The 20,491-nt window shown below is 39.2% G+C and overlaps 1 pseudogene; it reads left to right on the plus strand.

Moving 5' to 3' along the window:
* Nucleotides 1–2,990: 2,990 nt before the first annotated feature.
* LOC116151601 (ubiquitin-conjugating enzyme E2 D2-like) overlaps nucleotides 2,991–20,491 on the plus strand; it is a 72,903-nt pseudogene continuing 55,402 nt past the window's right edge.

A 20,491-nucleotide genomic window follows, 5' to 3' on the forward strand; every position in this document is an offset into this window, starting at 1 on the left:
ATATTTTTCCTGCATTGACTAGTTGATCCTGTGATTTTGTTTCATGACTTTGCCAATGTGAACAATTATGTCAATAATTTTCTTTGCTGCTAGATTCTTCTTGTATTCTTACCCATATGCATTTTTAAATAAAATGCTGTAGTCAGTGTGAAGTATTTTAATTAATCTTTTTACTTATAGATAATTGTAGATTCATATGCAAGTGTAAGAAATACTAGATAGTGATCTCATGTACCATTTATTCAATTTTCCAGTTGTCATGAATTTAATCCATCCTTCCCGTTATACTTTTCAGCCATTCTATCAGTCACCATAAACATGTTTACATAATGGTTTACTTAAAGTTTTCCTGATTTTTAGCCTACAATAAGGGATGTCTCCTTTTAAATAATATATATCATATAAAGCAAAACTCAACCAGGAAAGCAGTAACTTTCCTGAAAATAGAACTAAAATATGAAGCATTACAATCTTTGACTTACAAAAATACCTTTTGGTCTCATTAAACCTTTACTCTCATAAATAAATAAGGTTACACTGATATTTTCATTGACTGTTGCATAAATGTAACATTGTATAGTACAGGCAACATTAAAAAATTTGATCTTTTTTTTAAATTACTCTAAAAGCTAACCAGTTAATGAAATACATTCATATAAGAATTTGTCTTTGAATTTTTCCCTTAAATCAGTGAGAAAATCTCAGTTATTTAAGCATATTTAAACATAAATTTAACATAACTTAAACATAAAATTTAGGGATGTTAGGTTCAGATACAACGTTAATTTTTTCACTTGTTCATTACACAAACTGACCCAGCAACAATGCAAAGTATAAACCTTGCAGAATATTAGCCTTTTAGCCCCCAAGGCCAAATGCATAATAAATATTAAACATGCTGCAGAGGGTAGAGATAATTGAATTATAAAATTACAGAAAACAACGACATTTTGATTGGAATAAGATCAGTAGGTCTTCACAGAGGAGGAACAGTATAAATAAAGCCTTAAAATATTGATACAATTTTCACATTAAGGGCATATTTCAGATGCTGTCAGGAGTAGCACGTGTCAATGGTTTTTGTAGTATGTTTAGAGGAGGGAGGAAGACAGGGAGAGATTCAGGGCTCCATCATGTAGCCTCTCAAAAGTGATGCATTTTAAAGACAGCTTGCTTCTTTATGTAAAATATACGCAAATTTTATAAAGCACTCATAATTTTTTTGTTTTATTGTGTTTTGTTTTTAAATATTGGCCTTTCCATCTGTAACATATTCTGCTTCCCACCATCTGTGCATAAATGGTTCATGTCCTTAACAAAGTCCACAATGTTTAGCAAAGCTTGGCTCCCAAGCACCCTTACCACTTAATCCTCCACGTTACTCCCCAGCCATTTGGCCCTGTTTTATTTTCAGTGACGTTCTGTTCGCTCAAAAGGGCAGGTTTGTGATGAGATCAGCTGGGTTTACCTTGAAAGCCTGATTTTCAAGAGGATGTGTGAGTAAAACAGTGGGAGGCGGAGGTCTGTGATATCGCTGGCTAAAGGACTGAAATGATTTGAAGAGGAGGCGTGACTCAGATTTCAGGTCTCATTGTTGAGTGAAAACAAAACATGGCATTTCAAATCGTTATTTTCCCCCGGGCCAAAACAAGGAGTCAAAGTGAAAGAAACAGCGCCCAACTGCAGCTGGCAGTCCCTCTGGCTGTCCGACCGAGAGGCGCCGCGGAGCCCCGGGCCTGGGGCGCTTGCTCACCGGCGGGGCGACCCCCGGCGGCCGGGCGGGCGGCGCAGAGGCCCCGAGGCAGGGGCGGCGGCTCAGGCGGCTCAGGCGGCTCAGGCGGCGGCTCAGGCGGCTCAGGCGGCTCAGGCGGCTCCGGCGGCGGCGGCGGCTCAGGCGGCTCAGGCGGCGGCGGCTCAGGCGGCGGCGGCGGCTCAGGCGGCGGCGGCTCAGGCGGCTCAGGCGGCTCCGGCGGCGGCGGCGGCTCAGGCGGCTCAGGCGGCTCAGGCGGAGGCGGCGGCTCAGGCGGCTCAGGCGGCGGCGGCTCAGGCGGCTCAGGCGGCTCAGGCGGCTCAGGCGGCTCAGGCGGAGGCGGCGGCTCAGGCGGCTCAGGCGGCGGCGGCTCAGGCGGCTCAGGCGGCTCCGGCGGCGGCTCAGGCGGCTCAGGCGGCTCAGGCGGAGGCGGCGGCTCAGGCGGCTCCGGCGGCGGCGGCTCAGGCGGCTCCGGCGGCGGCGGCGGCGGCTCAGGCGGCGGCGGCTCAGGCGGCTCAGGCGGCTCCGGCGGCGGCTCAGGCGGCTCAGGCGGCTCAGGCGGCGGCGGCTCAGGCGGCTCAGGCGGCGGCGGCTCAGGCGGCTCAGGCGGCTCCGGCGGCGGCGGCGGCGGCTCAGGCGGCTCAGGCGGCTCAGGCGGAGGCGGCGGCTCAGGCGGCTCCGGCGGCGGCGGCTCAGGCGGCTCCGGCGGCGGCGGCGGCGGCTCAGGCGGCGGCGGCTCAGGCGGCTCAGGCGGCTCCGGCGGCGGCTCAGGCGGCTCAGGCGGCTCAGGCGGCGGCGGCTCAGGCGGCTCAGGCGGCTCAGGCGGCTCAGGCGGCTCAGGCGGAGGCGGCGGCTCAGGCGGCTCCGGCGGCGGCGGCTCAGGCGGCTCCGGCGGCGGCGGCGGCGGCTCAGGCGGCGGCGGCTCAGGCGGCTCAGGCGGCTCCGGCGGCGGCTCAGGCGGCTCAGGCGGCTCAGGCGGCGGCGGCTCAGGCGGCTCAGGCGGCGGCGGCTCAGGCGGCTCAGGCGGCTCCGGCGGCGGCGGCGGCGGCTCAGGCGGCTCAGGCGGCTCAGGCGGAGGCGGCGGCTCAGGCGGCTCCGGCGGCGGCGGCTCAGGCGGCTCCGGCGGCGGCGGCGGCGGCTCAGGCGGCGGCGGCTCAGGCGGCTCAGGCGGCTCAGGCGGCGGCGGCTCAGGCGGCTCAGGCGGCGGCGGCTCAGGCGGCGGCGGCGGCGTCCCGGGCGGCACCGCACTCGGGGGCCGCCGCCGGGTGACGCGGCGACCGCTGCGGCAGGCTTAGGCGCCACGTGGGCCCCGGCCTCAGTCAGTCCCACCGGATCCGCTCTCCGGAACACCCCATCTTCTCCCGCCGATCCGCGATCACCGAGGCGGCCTCGTGCCCCCTCGCCCGCTCCTGTCCCTCCCCTGCCTCCGTCCTCGCCTCGGGGCCGCCGCCGCCGCCCGCCTCCCACGATGGCTCTGAAGAGAATCCAAGTTGAATTGAATGACCTGCGTGGGAGCCCCCAGCACAGTGTTCAGCAGGTCCCGCTGGAGGTGATACGGTCCATTGGCAAGCTACAATAATGGGGCCAAACGACCGTCCTGATCAGGGTGGAGTATTATTCTTGACAACTCATTTCCCAACACGTTACCCCTTCAAACTACCTAAGGTGCATTTACAACAAGAATTTACCATCCAAATACCAACCATCATGGCAACATTTTTCCTGATATTCTACAGTCACAGTGGTCTCCAGCACTATTTCAAAAGTACTCGCGTCATCTGTTCTCTGCTGTGTGGCATATGGATTAGATGATCCTTTAGTGCCTGAGACTGCTCAGAGGATCTACAAAACAGAGAGAAAAATAAAGCAGAATAGCTCAGGAATGGACTCAGAAGTATGTGATGTAATTAAAGAAATTATTGGATAACCTCTACAAATAAAAATAGGGAAACTGAAAGTCCTTTTGATTTCCATCTGACTGCTTTCTATGTGCCCACACCTCATCTTCCCCCGTGCACATGTTTACCTGATAACAGCAGTGCTGCGTGTTGCACATACTTGGAACAACAAACTATAACTCCTGCACTTTTGTACCAACATTGCCTCCAAGCAGAGAAATGTGTGTGTGACAAGCCAGTTCTCCAGGCATAACCTCGGTGCGAGATTAAAAGCTTTCCTTATTGACTTCAATTTGGATAACAGCAAGGTGAGTGGTGGTGGGTATAGTGTGTGCTTGAAAGGGGAAGAAAAGCTCCACTGACCTGTAGGAGGTGGTTTTTTTAAGTGGAATCCTATTAAACTCAAAACAGTTTTGAAAAGCAAGGAGAAGAACACAAAGCTGTTTCTGTATTCATTTCATTCTAAGGACCTACATCTTAGGTGAAAGTTATGACCAACCAGATTAAACTCTACCCACATCCTGTGTTTTAAGGTCTAAGTTTAACTGGTCAACATTTAAATGGATTGGAGCTATGAGTATGTGAAGTGTGATGGGCTTTGATCCAACTCTTTTACATCTCCCCACCCTTTATCCTTCAGCCCCTTTCTCGCTTCCATATTCTTTGGTTTGTATGTGGTTTCTCAGTTAATGCATAGCTAATAGCTCTTATTTTTCTTATGTTTTTAACTGCTTAGCTCTATCTGTATGTAAGGGTGAAAATTCATTTGATGGAAATACTTGTTTATAGTTAAAGACCCATTTGCTCCTCTGGAGCTTGTACATTCAAGAATGATTAATCTGTGTAATAAACTGATTATTACAGTCATTACATATATATATATAAAAGTAAATGAAACATGTTGAAGAGACAAATCCAGGTCTATTTGAAGCAGAGAGTAAATCTATTTTCAAATTTTAAAAGTCATTACAAAGTTCCCTCTGGTACTAGTTTTTATTAGAAAATATCAGTATAAAGTCATCATCTCATTAACAACTCCTGAAATATTTCTATTTTCTTGCCTTTGGGAAATGTAATAAATACATCCCTAAGGGCTTGTAGGCTGATCCAAAGTTTTAGATGTTTCATAGTCTCTGATCCTAACTGGATATTATTAATTTTATCTCTAATATAAAGAGTTTGGACATGATTTAATTATTTCTGGGATTTTTCCAACCTCAAACATTCTCTAAGTCACATTTTCATAGCTCTAAAAAGAGTGCGCATGAAGAAAATGCCCAAATATTAATCTCCAGACATATTTTCTCTAAACTTTCATATCTCATGTCCAACTTGATATGTTTCCTGGAATTCTCATCAGCATTTCATTTCAACATGCCCCAAATCAAACACCTATATTCCTTACCACCCTCTCCCCTCCCCTTATTCTGTCTATTCTTCTCCTTGGTCAAGGCAAAAAAACTTGCATTTATCCTTGACTTCTCTCTTCTCTTGCATCTAAACTGAATCCCTCAGAAAATCCTGTTGCCCCTACCAACAAAATAGAATTGAAATCTGCTGCTCACTACTTCCATCACTACCATCTCAGTGTCATTTCATCATCTTTAGCATCTTTAGCTGGTTTACTGGACATGGTCTCCAAATTAATCACTCCACCTTTGCCTTTTCCTCCAATAGCAGCAAGAGTGATTCTGTTTAAATGTGAATCAGATCATGTCACTCTGCTAAAACCTTCCACTTAATGGCTGCCTAGATCACCATAATACGAGCCCTTAAAATGCCTGATGAGGACCTGCATGGTCTGGCCTCTTTCCATCTCTGACCTCATCTCCCATCTCACTAGTCCCTCTCTTACTCTTTTGCAGTCTTACTGCCACCTTGCTGAACTGTGCAACTAGACACTTCCTGACCACATTATTTAGTAATAAACCCTATGTCCCCACTCAAGCACTCTCCATCCTCCTTTTTGCTTTTTTCCCTTCACTGTCACCAATTAACTTGCTATATATTGTAATAATAATAATAATAATAATTAATAATAATAATAATGAAAAATGTGTATGTACTTGTTATGTTCTTCTAGCAGAATGAAAACCCATGGAAGGGACCATTTTGATCTGCTTTGTTAATTATTCTAGCTCCAGTACCTAGAAGAGCCCCTGGCACATAATAATGTCCTGTTTACCATATCAATAACTAACTTTGGGGAAAAAACTATTTATGAAATTACTCTTTCAATACTGTTTTATGAAAAGCTTAATATCTACTCTGAAAATATCACAATATTCCTTTAATGTTCCCTTTATAAACCTGAGTAATGTTTAGCCTATCTGCTTAGTTTCATAAAGCTGAAGATTTTAATTAAGTGGATTTGAAGCTTGCTGTTATTGTTGGATGTTTTCTTGTTTTCCAGAAGGAATCTGGTGAGGGATTTTTCTTTATTATAGTCCATATTTTTAAAAATACAATAAAAATTTACCAGAGACATTGGCTTGATACTGTTAAATGTAAATCTTGTGAGAGATTTATATTTGAACTTGGAAAATTTAGACAAGTTTATAAAATGATGAAGTTAATTTAATTTTGTACTTGTTTCTTCATGCATTTAATTGGAATTTTTTAAAGTTAGGCATTATTACTAAAATTACTAGTTCAACTTTTCAAAGCTAACTCTGACTTCATACCTCATTTCCTTTATAATATCAATGGCCATTTGGATATAATCTTAACTCTACATTACCTAATAACATTTATTTCTCAATTAGCAAGTGATCAGGAACAAAATTGGATCAAGATGTCTTTCAACATATAAAGATACTTCCACCAATAATACATTACTTTCATATTTAATGAACAAATAGATAAGATAAATACAATATTTTCAAAATACATGACAACAAAATATACTCAGAAGAGAAACACTGTAACCACCATTACAATCATATATTCTTAATTTTGTCCCAATTATTATATGCATCTTAGGTGACTTCCTAGGATACAGCAGTATCACCCAAGGAGAAAACTTGAATAGAAGAAAAGTGCGTTTAGCACGCGGTCTGGAGGAATGCCAGCAATGAAAGTGCACACGAAGTAAGAGGCAGAGACACCGATCTGCAGGCACTGATGGGAGCAATAGAAGAGGTAAGACAGTGACGTTAGGAAGTCAAGATGAAGGAGCGTTCAAAAACTAGGCTATGGGGAGTGACTTCAGAGAGCTGGCAGAGTGGGAAGTCCCAACTCGTCCCCTAATAGCAACGCTGATTTAGAAACAGCACACAGGTGAAAATAGCTTTATGAGACCTCCACATCCGAGTCAGTAAGTTGTAGCATGGTGATGAGCACAGAGCTAGTGACAGCCAGGTGAAACAGGCAAGGACATAACTTCACTTCACCCCCAGGAGTCCCTCCCCCAAGCAGGCACAGTTCGGCACCAAGAGGGCACAGCTTGACCCATGGTTTCTCCCTCAGGAGAAAGAGAGTGGAGCCTGCACCCAACACCCTCGGCCTTTCAGCACACTGGCCGCAGGGAAAGTGGTGGCAGCTGTGCACAAATGGAAGAAGGCGCACAGCCCAGGACGGAGAGAGAGAAGGGGGATGTGCACATCCATGAAAAAGCCTGAGACTCTAGCTGGCTGCCTGGTGAGGCCCTTTCCCTGTGAAAGCCAGTCTGTAAATGCTGGGGGAGGCGTCTGTTTCTATAAGTACGCAGACACAAATGGAAAACTGCAAGAAACATGGAGAATAAAGAAATATGACCCAACCAGAAAACAAATCTCTAGCGACCAAGACTAAAGAAATGGAGATTTATGAATTTCCAAAAAAAAGAGTTCAAACTAATCATCTTCAAGAAGCTACATCTTAAAGATGCTTTTATGAGTTACAAAATAACACATATACACAACTAAACAAAATCAGGGAAATGATACATTAAAAATGTGAATATCAAGAAAGAGAAAGAAGGCATTAAAAAAGAAAAATGAAGGGAAAAAAAAGAGAGTGAGAGAAAGAATGGAAGTAAATACATTTTGGAGCTGGAGAATACAACTAAAAATTCAATAGAGAGCTTCAGAATCAGATTTGATCAAGCAAAGAAGGAATTGGTGAACTTCAACACAAGTCATTTGAAATTATTTAGAGAAGCAAAAAGAAAAAAAAAAAGAATGAAAGAGTAAAGGAAGCTGAAGATGAGACACCTCAAATGAACAACACACAGAGTATAGGAGTCCCATAAGGGGAAAAGAGAGAAAGTTGCAGAAAGCTTAAAAAAGCAGTGCCCCTAAACTTCCCAGATCTTTGGAAGGCGGTAGATCCCAGACTCATGAAGTCCAAAGTAGCCCATAAATGAAACAGAAGGTGTCTATGCTGAGACATGATAACCAAATTGTCAAAAGTGAAAGACAGGGTGAGTTTTGAAATCACTCAGAGAAAAATCACCCACCATGTAGGAGGAAGTCCTCTTAAGGTGATCAATCCATTTCTTAGCAGAAAGCTTGCAGGCCAGAGAGATTGAAATAGTGTATCCAAAGTACTGGGGAAAAAAATTATGAAACAAGAATGCTATACCTGGCAAAGCTGTACACCAAAAATAAAAGAGAAGAAAATACTTTTTTAGATGAACAAAAGCAGAGAGAGTTCATTACCACTAGAACTGCTTTAAAGAAATACTAAAGGGAGTGCTTAAAGTTGATAAACAGCAAAAATAAAGCATAGTATGAAATCAGAAAATTCACTGATAAAGGTAAATATAAAGACAAGTACAAAGATTGTAGCATTGGTGTGTAGACTCCTTTTAATTTTAGTATAAAAGTTAAAAGATAAAGGGTATATAGATTGTTATAATTATAAGATCCTTATGTAAGCCTCATGGTAATCACAAAGAAAATATACATAAAAAAGCATATAAACTGAACTCCTTAATCAAATTAATAAAGTGGCTGAATGGAAAATAATATAACAAATAACAAAAGAGAGCAGGAGTGCCATTACTTACATCAGGCAAAATAGAATGTATGTCAGAATCTATCAGAAGAGACAGAGAAGGACATTGTAAAATGAAAGAAGATTCAGTCCAGGACAATTGACATTAGAGTACCTAGAAACACAAGGCAAACATCGATAGAGCTGAAGGGAGAAATTAACACCAATATAATAATAGTAAAAGACATCAATAACTCGCTCTCAATAATGAACAGAACATCCATAAAGAAAATTAATAATGAAACAGTGCACTCAAATAATGCTATGTATATCAAATGGACCTATCAGACATATATAGCGCATCCCACCCCAAAACAATAGAATACACGTTCTTCTCAAAAACAAACACAACTTTCTCCAGGAAAGATCATATGTTAGGTCACAAACATTTTAAAAGATTGAAATCTTGCTATTGTAAATATATTTTCTGACCACAGAGAAATGAAACTAGAAATCTACAACAGAAGGAAAACTGGGAAATTCACAAATATGTGGACATTAAGCATCATGCTCCTTACCAAACAATGGAGCCAAGAAAAGTTCAAAAGGGAAATCAGAAAATGTCAGCATAAATGAAAATGAAAATGCAACATACCAAAACTTATGGGATCCATCAGAGGTATTACTCAGAGGGAACATTATATTGATAAACACCTACATCAGAAATGAAGAAAGACCTCAAATAAACCACCTAAGTTTACACCTTATTGAATTAGAAGAATAACCTAAGCCAAAAATTAAGAAAGGAAATAATAAAACTTAAAGCAAAAATAAACAAAGCATAGAAAGATATTTCAAAAAATCAAAATAAGAGTTGGTTTTCTGAAAAATAAAAATTGACAGATGTAAGTTAGACTAAGAAAAAATAGAGAAGACTCAAATAAATAAAAACAGACTACAACTGATACCACAGAAATAAAAAGGGATCAAAAGAGAATAGTATAAACAACTATACGCCAACAACTTACATAGCCTTAAAGTAATGGATTAATTCCTAGAAATATACAACCTACGAAGACTGAATACTGAAGAAATATAAAATTTAAACAGACTAATTACCAGTACAGAGATTTAATCAGTAATCAAAAGCCTCCAAAAACAGAAAGTCCCAGGACCACATGTCTTCACTGGTTAATTCTAGCAAGCATTTAAAAAAAGAATTACTGCCACTCCTTCTCAAACTCCTGCAGTGAATTGAAGGAGAAAGAATAGTTCCAAACTATTTTACCAGGTCAGGGTTACCCACATACCAAAGCCAGGCAAATGTGTTACAAGAGAAGAATGTTATAGGTCAATATCCCTGATGAACATACATGCAAAATTTATCAACAAAATACTAGTCCATCGAGGTCAACAGGCTTATACACCATAATCAAATGGGGTTTATCCCCCTTGAATGTAGGCATGGTTCAACAAATACAGTCAGTAATGTGATACACCACATTAACAGAATAAGAGAGAAAAACCCCATGATTTTCTCAACAGAATCAGAAAAAAGCATTTGCCAAAATTCAACTCTCCTTTATGATAAGAACGCTTAACAAACTAGGGATACAAGGCATGTGCCTCAATGTGGTAAAGGAAATAGAAGACAAGCCCGAAGCTAACGTCAGACTCAATGAAGAAAAATTAAAGACTGTCTCATGATCAAAAGCAAGTTACAGATGCTCCCTCTCACCACTTCTGTGCAACAAGGTGCTGGAAATTCTAGCCAAAGCAATAGAAAAAAAAGAAAAAAAGAAATAGTATTCCAAATTCAAAAAGGAGTCAATATATACCTGTTTGCAGACAAAATGATCTTGTATGTAGAAAACCATAAGGCCCCATAAAAAAGTGTTAGAACTAATAAACAAATTCAATAAAATTGTAAGATTTGAAATCAATATGCAAAAATTGATTGCTATACACACAGTGAACTGTCTGAGAAGGAAATTAAAGAAACAATCCTGTTCGCACTAACATCAAAGACAATAAAATACTTGGGATTAGACCCAAGGAGATGAAAGATTCGTACCATGAAAACTGCAACATGTTGAAGAAAGAAACAAAAGAAGACAGAAGTAAATAGAAATATATATTCATATATTGGAAGACTTAGTGTGTTAAAATGTTCATAATACCCAAAGCAATCTGCAGATTCAGTGCTATTCCCATCAAATTCATATTTTTTACATGAAGACAGTCAAAAATGCTTACAGAAGTAGAAAAACTCCTTAACAGCTGAAGAAATATTAAGAAAGAACAAAGTTGGAGACATCGTATTTCCTGATTTCTAAATATATTACAAAACTACAGTAATCAAAACTATATTACTGGTTTAAAGATAGCCATATGAATCAATGGAACAAACAGACTGACAATAAACCTACGTCTATGTAATCAACTGATCTTCAACAAGGGAGAAAGAACACACAAGGTGGGGAGCATAGTCCCTTCAACAAAGGGTGATGGGAAAACTGAATATCCACATTCAGAGAATGAAACTGGGCCCTTATCTTACACTGTAAGTAAAAATCATCTTAAAATAGATTAAAGACTTAAACGCAAGACCTGAAACTATAAACCTCCTGGAACAAAACATAGAGGAGAAACTTTCTGACACTGGCCTTGGCAAATGTTCCCGACATATGACACCAAAAGCACAGGAAACAAACCCCCAAATACACAAGTGAAACTGTATCAAACTAAAAGCTTCTGCACAAAGAATCAATAAAATGAAAAGACAACCTAAGAGAATGGGAGGATCTACTTGCCAAACTTACATTCGATAAAGTGTTTATATCCAAAATATATAAGAAACTCCTACAACTCAATAGCAAAAAACAAATAACCCAGTTAAAAATGAGCAAAATCTTGGATAGACATTTTTCCAAAGAGGACATACACATGGCCAGCAGGTGTAAGAAAATGTGCTCAGCATCACTAACCATCAGGGAAATGCAGATGAAGACAATGAGACAGCCCTTCATACTCGTTAGGGTGGCTGTTATCAAAAGAACTGAAGAAAAGTGTTGGAGAGGCTGTGGAGAAACTGGAAACCTTGTACACTGTTGATGAGAATGTAGAATGGCCTGGCTGTTATGGAAAATACTATGATCCTCAAAATATAAAAAACAGAATTACTATATGACCCAGCAATCCCACTTCTCAGTATATAGCCTAAATAATTGGAGCCAGGAGCCCCAAAAGGATATTTTCATTCCCATGTTCATTGCATAATTATTTGCAGTGTCCAAGATATGAAAGCAACCTAAACGCCCATTCACAGATGAATGGATACAGAAAATGTGGTACATACTTTCATCGGAATATTGCTCAGCCTTTGAAAAGAAGGAAACCCTGCCATGTACAGCAACCAGGATGAATCTGGAGGACATTACACTGAGTAAAATGAGCCAGTTATGGAATGACAAGTAATGTATGATTCCACACATATGGCATACCTAATGTAGTCAAATTCGGAGAAGCAGAGTGTAAAATGGTGGTGTCCAAAGGCTGGAGGGAGATGGAAATGGGTGGGGTTTTTTTAAGACTATAAAATTTCAATTATGCAAGGGGAAGAAGTTCTAGGGATCTGTTGTAAAACATAGTGCTTGTATTTAATAATATTATAGAGTATACTTGAAATTTTGTTCAGACAGGACAGCTCATGTTTTAAGTGTTCACAATTAAAAAAAAAAAAAGTAGAGCGCAATCCACACTTTAATTGCTGCTCTGCTGGCAGGTCCATTAACAAAAACAAACAAACAAAAAGACTTCACTGGATGCTGCAGTATGACGACTGTTAGTGATGTTGTCCATCGTTGGGATGGTGGAAAGGAAGTCCAGATCTGAGGCAGTGGAGTTAGAAAATTCGTGAAGTTTGACTCTGAACAGTGAAAGTCGAGGCAGTAAGTTGAGAAGGTCCAAGGGAAAAGCAGCACGAGCAGGACGTGCCGATGGATCCCTGGGTCTGACACATGCGGTTTGCCATTCAGAGCCGTGCCGAGTTAAACAAAAGACTCAACTTCCTTGCTTCATTTTCCTAATTGATAACGGGGGTGACGCTGCTGCCTGATGCACTGGTGGGTCAGTGCAGCTGTCCATGTAAGTCTGGTAGAGTCCTGCCTGGCATGGCAAACACAAATGCTACCATACAGTATTAGCTAACATTGTCTCACAATCATTAAAAAATGTCTTTTCTATGCTTATCAAGTGTTATTTTCTTTATGTATTTTCCAGGAAATTTTCATCAACTGCTAATTGGTTTTACTTATTTTCTGGAAACTCATTCTATGTAAGAAAGAAGTCTTTACTCCCCCAGTATTTCTCACAAAGATGCAATTACTCTCTTGGATTCGGCTTCCCTTATTGTCTATTCAAGTGCCCACATTGTCTTTCTAGGTTGTGAACTGGGAGGTTGTTTATACCAAAGTAGATTAACAGGTGGAGGAGTGAGTCTGTGGCCAGAGAAGTGAGCATGCTAGAAAGTACATTTTATTACCTGATACTTTTTTTTTTTTTTTTTTTTTTTTTTTTGGATACTGGATCCACTATGGTGGAGGTCAGATTTCAGTATTTAGCTTTCTCTCTGACTATGCACAGCTTCATCCCCCAGGCAGCAAGAAAAAATCCATGTAACCCTGCCTCACTGGTTTTTTGCTTTTAACTTTGTAAATCCAGCTTTAGAATCCCAAAGTCCATCCGGCTGGGCAGTCTGTGCTCCGATGTGTTAAGTACCAGTGGCTGTTAAACTGGAATTTCAAGCAATGCGCTCTGCTCATGCACCTTGCGCTGGCCCCAGGGAATTTCTCTTCCAATTAACCATTGCCAGAAGTCTGTGCAGAACATCCTTTATTTATAGCCCATAATTCCATCTTGCTGCCTCCAGAGGGGAATTTATTAGCAATGCATTCAGGTGTCTCCGATGCATTTGACAGGTTTGGATATCTTTAGAGCAATTTGATCCGACTCCCATTATATTTAAGAGAAATTCTTTGGTGATCCTGGGTTCTCAAGAATGCAGCGGGGTTTTCTGTATTTTCTAGAGCTGTCTTCATGTTATTGAAGACCTGGAGGCATGTGTGAAGTTTAAGGCAAAGGAGAATTTGGTGTCCTTCGGGTAGCCAGTTCACCAGTTCATCTCCTAACAGTTAAAGAGGGAAGACACTGAGGAAGGGGCATGGATTTGCATACAGTCCAGGTCCACCTGCAACCTTGGGTACCAACCTAACCTCACTGTTTCTGAAGTGCGCCTAACGACAGTTACTACTTCATACAACAGATGTGAGATTTAAATGAGTATAAGTTTCTATGTACAAGTTTCTAGCTGTGGCTGACACATAATAAACACTATAGGAGTGATTGATGTAATATTAAAATTTAATAGCTATTTAAGTGTTCTATTAAGTCAGTATGTTTATTTAACCACTCTAGTTGTATGTTCATTTAAAATGTATATACATATATGATTTTTCACATGTTGATATGTAATTGTCCCAACCAAATTTTTTTGAAAAGACTGTCCTTTGTGCATTTAATTGACTTTTCCACTATTGTGGAAAATCAGTTGACTATAAATAATAATGTATAAATATTATATGTATAAATAATAATATATAAATAATGCTATAATATAAATACAAAACTTTGTCTATATCACTGATTATTTCCATGGTTGAATTTAGAATAAGTTTTTAGACATGAAACTATTGGATCACATGTATCAATATTTTTAAGATTCTTGACATATGTGCACTAAGAAATTTCCTTTAAGCCCTGGCAAGCAAATTTATAATCTTACTATTGATATATGAAAGAGGTCATTATAAACCACCCTTACCTATAGGGGTTAATATCATTACAAGCATTATGATAAATTTGATAACCTGGGTATAATTTCTTCACTTCCTTGGACTTTCCACTTGCCTCTCCTCTGGAGAATTTGTCCCTGGCTCCTAACTCCTTTCTCCGGCCTCACTCTCCTTTCTTTCTCCTTTGCATTGTCCTCCTTTTCCCAGGGAGTGGGGAGGGGTGGGTGGGTGGGAACCTTGTCTCAGCTGACCACTGTGATTACCTTTGCTATTGCCTTGGCTCACGCTGACATCTATTCAACCAGAAAGAACTTCCTATAAGTAGCTCATTAAGCAGGATATTTTCCCATGGAAAATTTTGTTTCTAAGTAGAATCTGCGGGAAGCTATAAATACAAAATAAAATTTTGACTCCTGTGAAACAATAAGGTATGAACTTAGTAAGTAAGAAGACGTAGACTCAGAGTTTTTACCAATTCCAGCAGCTGCTGCTGCCAACTCTACTTTAGTGCTCCTGTCAGCATTTTAATCACTTTGCTCTTTTACATGATATTCGGGTTTCCCACACGAACTATTATTAATCTACATGTGCTCCATGTGTTGACTTATGTAGGTATTTAACCTGAAGTCCAGGAGACTTCATTCATTTTTTTCTTATATTTCATCCTGTTGGTTTTAGTTTAATAATCTGAACAGTATGTCAAGTTTCTTAATCCTGGGGTTACCATATTGTCAATCATTTTGTCCCTTTGTGTTCAAAAATAATTTCAGATTATTAAGTCTCTCTATCTTCTGGGAATTGGAATTGCTAGTAAAGAAAAATAGGACTCATTCAATGCATTGCTTTTATGGAGATAGCTGAATTTAGACATGTCCCTCAGCAATCATTTATCTTGCCACTAGGCCAATGTATACATCTGTATTAGGGAAATCTTACCTATCTTTACCCTTTCTTCTGAGAGGCCTATAGTAAACTTCTACCATTAAACTGCTTTGCTTGTCTGTTTACTACATTTTTGAGATGTAATTGACTATAAAATTATATTAGCTTCATGTGCACAACATAAAGATTTGATATATGTATATATTGTAAATTATTCACCACAAAAAGTTTAGTAAACTTACTTTCTATTTCTTTGTAGTAATGCTCACTAAATTTGTGATGGGTGTATTTTTATTCTCAGTTTAATGGAATTCTGTATTATTTGAAAGTAGTGAATACCCTAGACTTTGAGGGGTAGGTAAGGATATCTAACCATACGTTTAGCAGTGTTTCCAAAAGAAAAATATAATGTTTGGTGTACAGAGAGGGAGGGAAATGGAAAAACTACAATTGCCTTCCATTAAAGTCACTCCCTTACCAGTTAAATGGTGAGAAAACCTAGATTTTCCATGGAGAGTAAATGAAAAAAATGTTCAGCATCACTAATCATTGGGAAAATGCAAATCAAAACCACAGCTAGATATCACCTCACACATGTCAGGATGGCTATCATTTAGGGAAAAAAAGGTGAAAAGTGTGGGTGACAGCAGGCCAGTCCCCTCAGGTAACTGTGCCTTCCTGAGTGTGGCATGGGAGAATTGATCTGCTCTGTCTAACAGGCACTGAATCACATTATCTGTGACCCAGAGTAAGACAGTCACATTTTTCTCATGTTATTTTGACAATTAAAGATAAGAATGTAATTTAAGTACTGATTAACTTCCATATAGAATAACCACTAAATACAAAGTCACTGCTGTGTTTTACCTAGGAATTAGACAAGGAAATAAAATTTTGTTTTACTATAAGGAGGGAAAAGCTAAATGAATAATAAATACTAATAATAAAATGAAATAGAATTTCTGCTTAATTTATTAAGAAATCTCTGTATTATAATCTCTAGTTTGTATGACGTGAGTTTGATGAGTGAATTCAGGCATAAAAATATCTTACTTATATCTCTGCCATCAGTATCCCAGAAAGAAAAAAGTATTGTCATAAAGCCTCAAGTTCTTCAGTGCCTGTTGAGATGACCACCCATATCCATGAACAGACTTTGGTGAAGACTGAAAGAGAATTAAAAGCATAGTCCTTAGCCATGAACTTGCCCATCACACCCAGCATTTTATGAAAAGTGAAAAGCCAGCATTTTATCAAAGAGGCTCCTGACCTCACTTCATTGTTCAAATTTCTAGTGGAAGAAGGAAAGAGAGAAGAGAAAGCAAACCAGATTTGATTTAAACCCATTAGTCATTGTTTTTGCCTCTAAAACACAGACTGGTAGCAAAGCTACTAGTTATAAAGCAGAAATATTTTCTGTGACAACTGTGGAAAAACAAAAAGACTTAAATTACCTACTCAGTCTGTTTGTTCTCATGGTTCTGATTTTTGGCATTCCTTAACATACAAGCAAATCACTGCCATTGTTTTCATGTGCTCCCAAAAGACAAAGAAAACAAATATCTATCTATAGAGGACACAGTTTTGAACCAGAAACCATGTTTCAAAAATTTACTTGTTTTACTTCGGTACTTGCCCATCACAAGTATATTTAAAATTAACCATATAACTTGTCCTCAGTGATTACAGAGAACATACATTGGGCAAAATTAGTTTGAAATTCAAGGTTTTTGAAATGTCACTTTTCCAGTCATTATTTATTATTCATATACAAAATAATGTTTTCCTACCCTTTTTAATTGAAGTAGAGTCAGTTTACAATGCTGTGCCAATTTCTGGTGTACAGCATAATTTTTCAGTCATACATGAACATACATGTATTCCTTTCCATATTCTTTTTTATTATAGGCTACTACAAGACATTGAATCTAGTTCCATGTGCTATACAGTAGAAACTTGTTTATCTGGTTGTTTATCTGGATTTCCTTGTATTTCTGGTTGTAAGAGATATTCTGCCGAAGTTCAGTAGGTATTCTGGGAGATTTGTTCCACAGGTAGATGTAGTTTTACTGTATTTGTGGGAGAGGGTGAACTTCACATCCTTCTACTCCACCATCTTGGCAATCTCCTGCCCTTATGAAGGAATGTGTAACCACAGTATTCAATATTAACTTTGTAATCAAATATATATTTATACAACCAAAGGCTTTGCAGCTGCTCAAGACAGTTGGTCAAAAATGAGCTTTGTAACTGAGATGCACATTTAGATATGTTAGTCATTCAATTCCCATTGATTATAAATGTTTAGAATAAAACTCTTAGATATAGAGACACCAAAGAAGAAAAACAACCTATGACTTTATGGTTTACTTTCCTGACCTGAAATATACTAGAGCAGAAAATGTAGAGGGATAGTTTCTATGCATTGAAAGTTGGAAAGGCAGAGGAAGTATCCTTGCCCCTTATTGATAATAGCTTCTAGGTCTGAGGGTAGTTGAAGGCATAATATTTCTGCAGTATTCACAGATGTTACCTGTTACCTGTACACATCTAAATTAATATATAACACATCACCTGAATACCAGGGTAATTGAATATTTCTGTAGTAGAAACAAAATTCCAAAGCATTTATAAAATTAAGCTATATTCTCTAATGCTTCTCCTCTAAAGAATGTAATTGTGTACTGATTCATAAAAAGATGGATTTGATGAAATATAAAACAGAGACTTTTCATTAAACATAGAAAACATATTTTTTGAACACAAGAGGATGGATGTATTTATTTCATATTGTATATTAAAAGCAGGTTTTGGTGACCCAGAAAGAAGATGGAAAAGGATGTGGTAAGGGAAGTGTTGGTTCTGAAAGCAGAAGGTGAAGAAAACAGGAAAAGTATTTATTTTCTAGGAAAGTGTTTTTGTGGAAAGTAAAGCTGGAATAAAGAAAAAAAATGAGATAATTCACAGACTGTGAGAAAAGTCTTCAGAGCAAGCTTAGATGAGAAAAGGGGAAAAGGAAAATAAAAATTAAGTCAGCCGCTGGGGGGGCATAATGAGAGGAGAGCAATTGATTGTCAATTTCCTGGCAATTTACAAAAGGAATGGTGCCCCCAGCCAGGAAAGAGGTGAATAGGATTTCATATATAGGAGGGGAAACAAACACCCCCAAAAAACCTCTGCAGTCTCCGTCTGAGTTAGTAGGGCAGGAGGCTGTCTGGACACAAGTTTCATCAATTCATTACTCTTTAAGGATACAGGAGGAAGGGAGCCCTGAGGAATCTGGTCTGAAACTTGACAAAGGGAGAACTGAAGACAAGAAATACAGGAACGCAAAAGAAAAAATTCAAACCACACAGGAAATTGAGAACTCAGTGGGATTTGTTTATTTATTCAACAAGCAAAATCAAAATAATTCTAAGGATTAAAATAAGGCCTAAAGAATGCCAGTATAAAGTGGAGAAATTTTAAAAACCGAGACAAAGAGATAAAATCACGCCTGCGTTTCTAAGTACGGTGGACGCGCAGAAGCGCGCCCTCTAACGGTAGGGGTTGTGGTTGGGGGCAGGAAAACCTATTACATGGTTTAGCTGGGGCTGGATGAGTTAAGTGACTACAAGGAGGGAAGTCTCTTTCAAAGAGAATAGCAGAGGTTGGTGCTTTATAATGTGTGGTCCAGCATCTGCAGCATCAGCATCACCTGGGAACTAACTGGAAATGAAAACTCTCAATTTGAGGCGAAGAATGCAGACCCACTGACACCCAAACTTCGGAGATGAGGTCCAGCAATCTGTTTTAACAAGTTCTCCGGTGAGCCTGAGGTTGGCTCGCGTTAGATTACCAATGACACAAGCGAATATTTAGAAACAAGGAGGAGCATCTTCCTATCACATATAATAGAAGTTATTTTTTAAACCAGTTTTTTTTTTTATTTTAATTTTGGGAGTGCTTTAATTTCACGTATTTTTAAATTGCATTTAGTGTTATGAATACAGATTTCTCATAACATAAAACTCCACATAACTGGGACATAGATCAAGAAAGAAAGTATCGCCAGCATCCCAGAAGCTCTTTCCATACCCCTTCCGGGAATTTTCCCCGATCCTCTACTCCCAAAGATGAAGACTCTCCAGAATTTTTATAATTTAGCTTTCCTTTTCTTCATTTGATCTTCATATGAGTGGAATTTTCCAGTATGCTTTCTACTCTGCCTAGCCTTCTTTATTCATGTTATGCTTGTGAGAGTTTAGCTTTAGCTAAATGCGTCACTGTGTGCTTTTCAGTTGTATAAACATATCAAAACTATATATCTAATGTAATGATAATGGACATCATCTAGACAATTTCTAGTTTGTGACTTTCATGAATAATTCTACTATAAGCTTTCTTGCACCTGTATCTTGTTTCTCCTTTGTAAATGTATATATACGTATATATGCATATATACATATTTATATGTGCATATATGTATATCAATTACTTATATACATATCAGTGGAGTTTGTGGTCATGGTTTATGTATTTGTTAAATATTAGTAATTAATAACACATTGTTTGCAAAAGGGTTGTGCTAACTTACACTCCTGTGAGCATGTATGAAACTTCTCTTTTCTGTACGAACAAGCATCACTCAGCACATCACCCATTTTGATTACAGCCACTCTGGCAACTACATAGTAGAATTCTATTTTGGTTTAATTTTTATTTCTATATTTATTAATAATAGTGAATGCTTTGAAAATTTATTGGGCATTTGATATCTTTTTTGTGAAGAATCTAACTTTTTTGTTCATTGTTTATTGAGTTGTTTTATGTATATATATATATAAAACGCTTTAAAGAGTTTTTATAATATGTATAGCACAATATATAAATATGCATACATATAATTTACATATTTTATTCATCTGTAGGAGTTCCTAAAGTACTCTATTCACTAATTATCAGTGTTAAAAATATTTTGTCCCATTCTCTGTCTTAGTTGTCAGTCTCTCAGTGGCGTCTTTGAATAAGTAGATGTTCTTATTCTTCACGAGATTTTAATGATTTGTGTAATATCTAAGAAATCTTACTTCCTAAAATTTTTATTGTTTTACCCATCACATGTAAATATCCAATCTGATTGTACTGATAATTTTTGTAAGATATGAGATACGGGGATAGTGTCCGAACAATTTCATTTCATTGTCCCTCAG

This window comes from Camelus dromedarius, chromosome 2 (genome assembly GCF_036321535.1).
Source record: "Camelus dromedarius isolate mCamDro1 chromosome 2, mCamDro1.pat, whole genome shotgun sequence".
Classification (NCBI taxonomy): Eukaryota; Metazoa; Chordata; class Mammalia; order Artiodactyla; family Camelidae; genus Camelus; species Camelus dromedarius.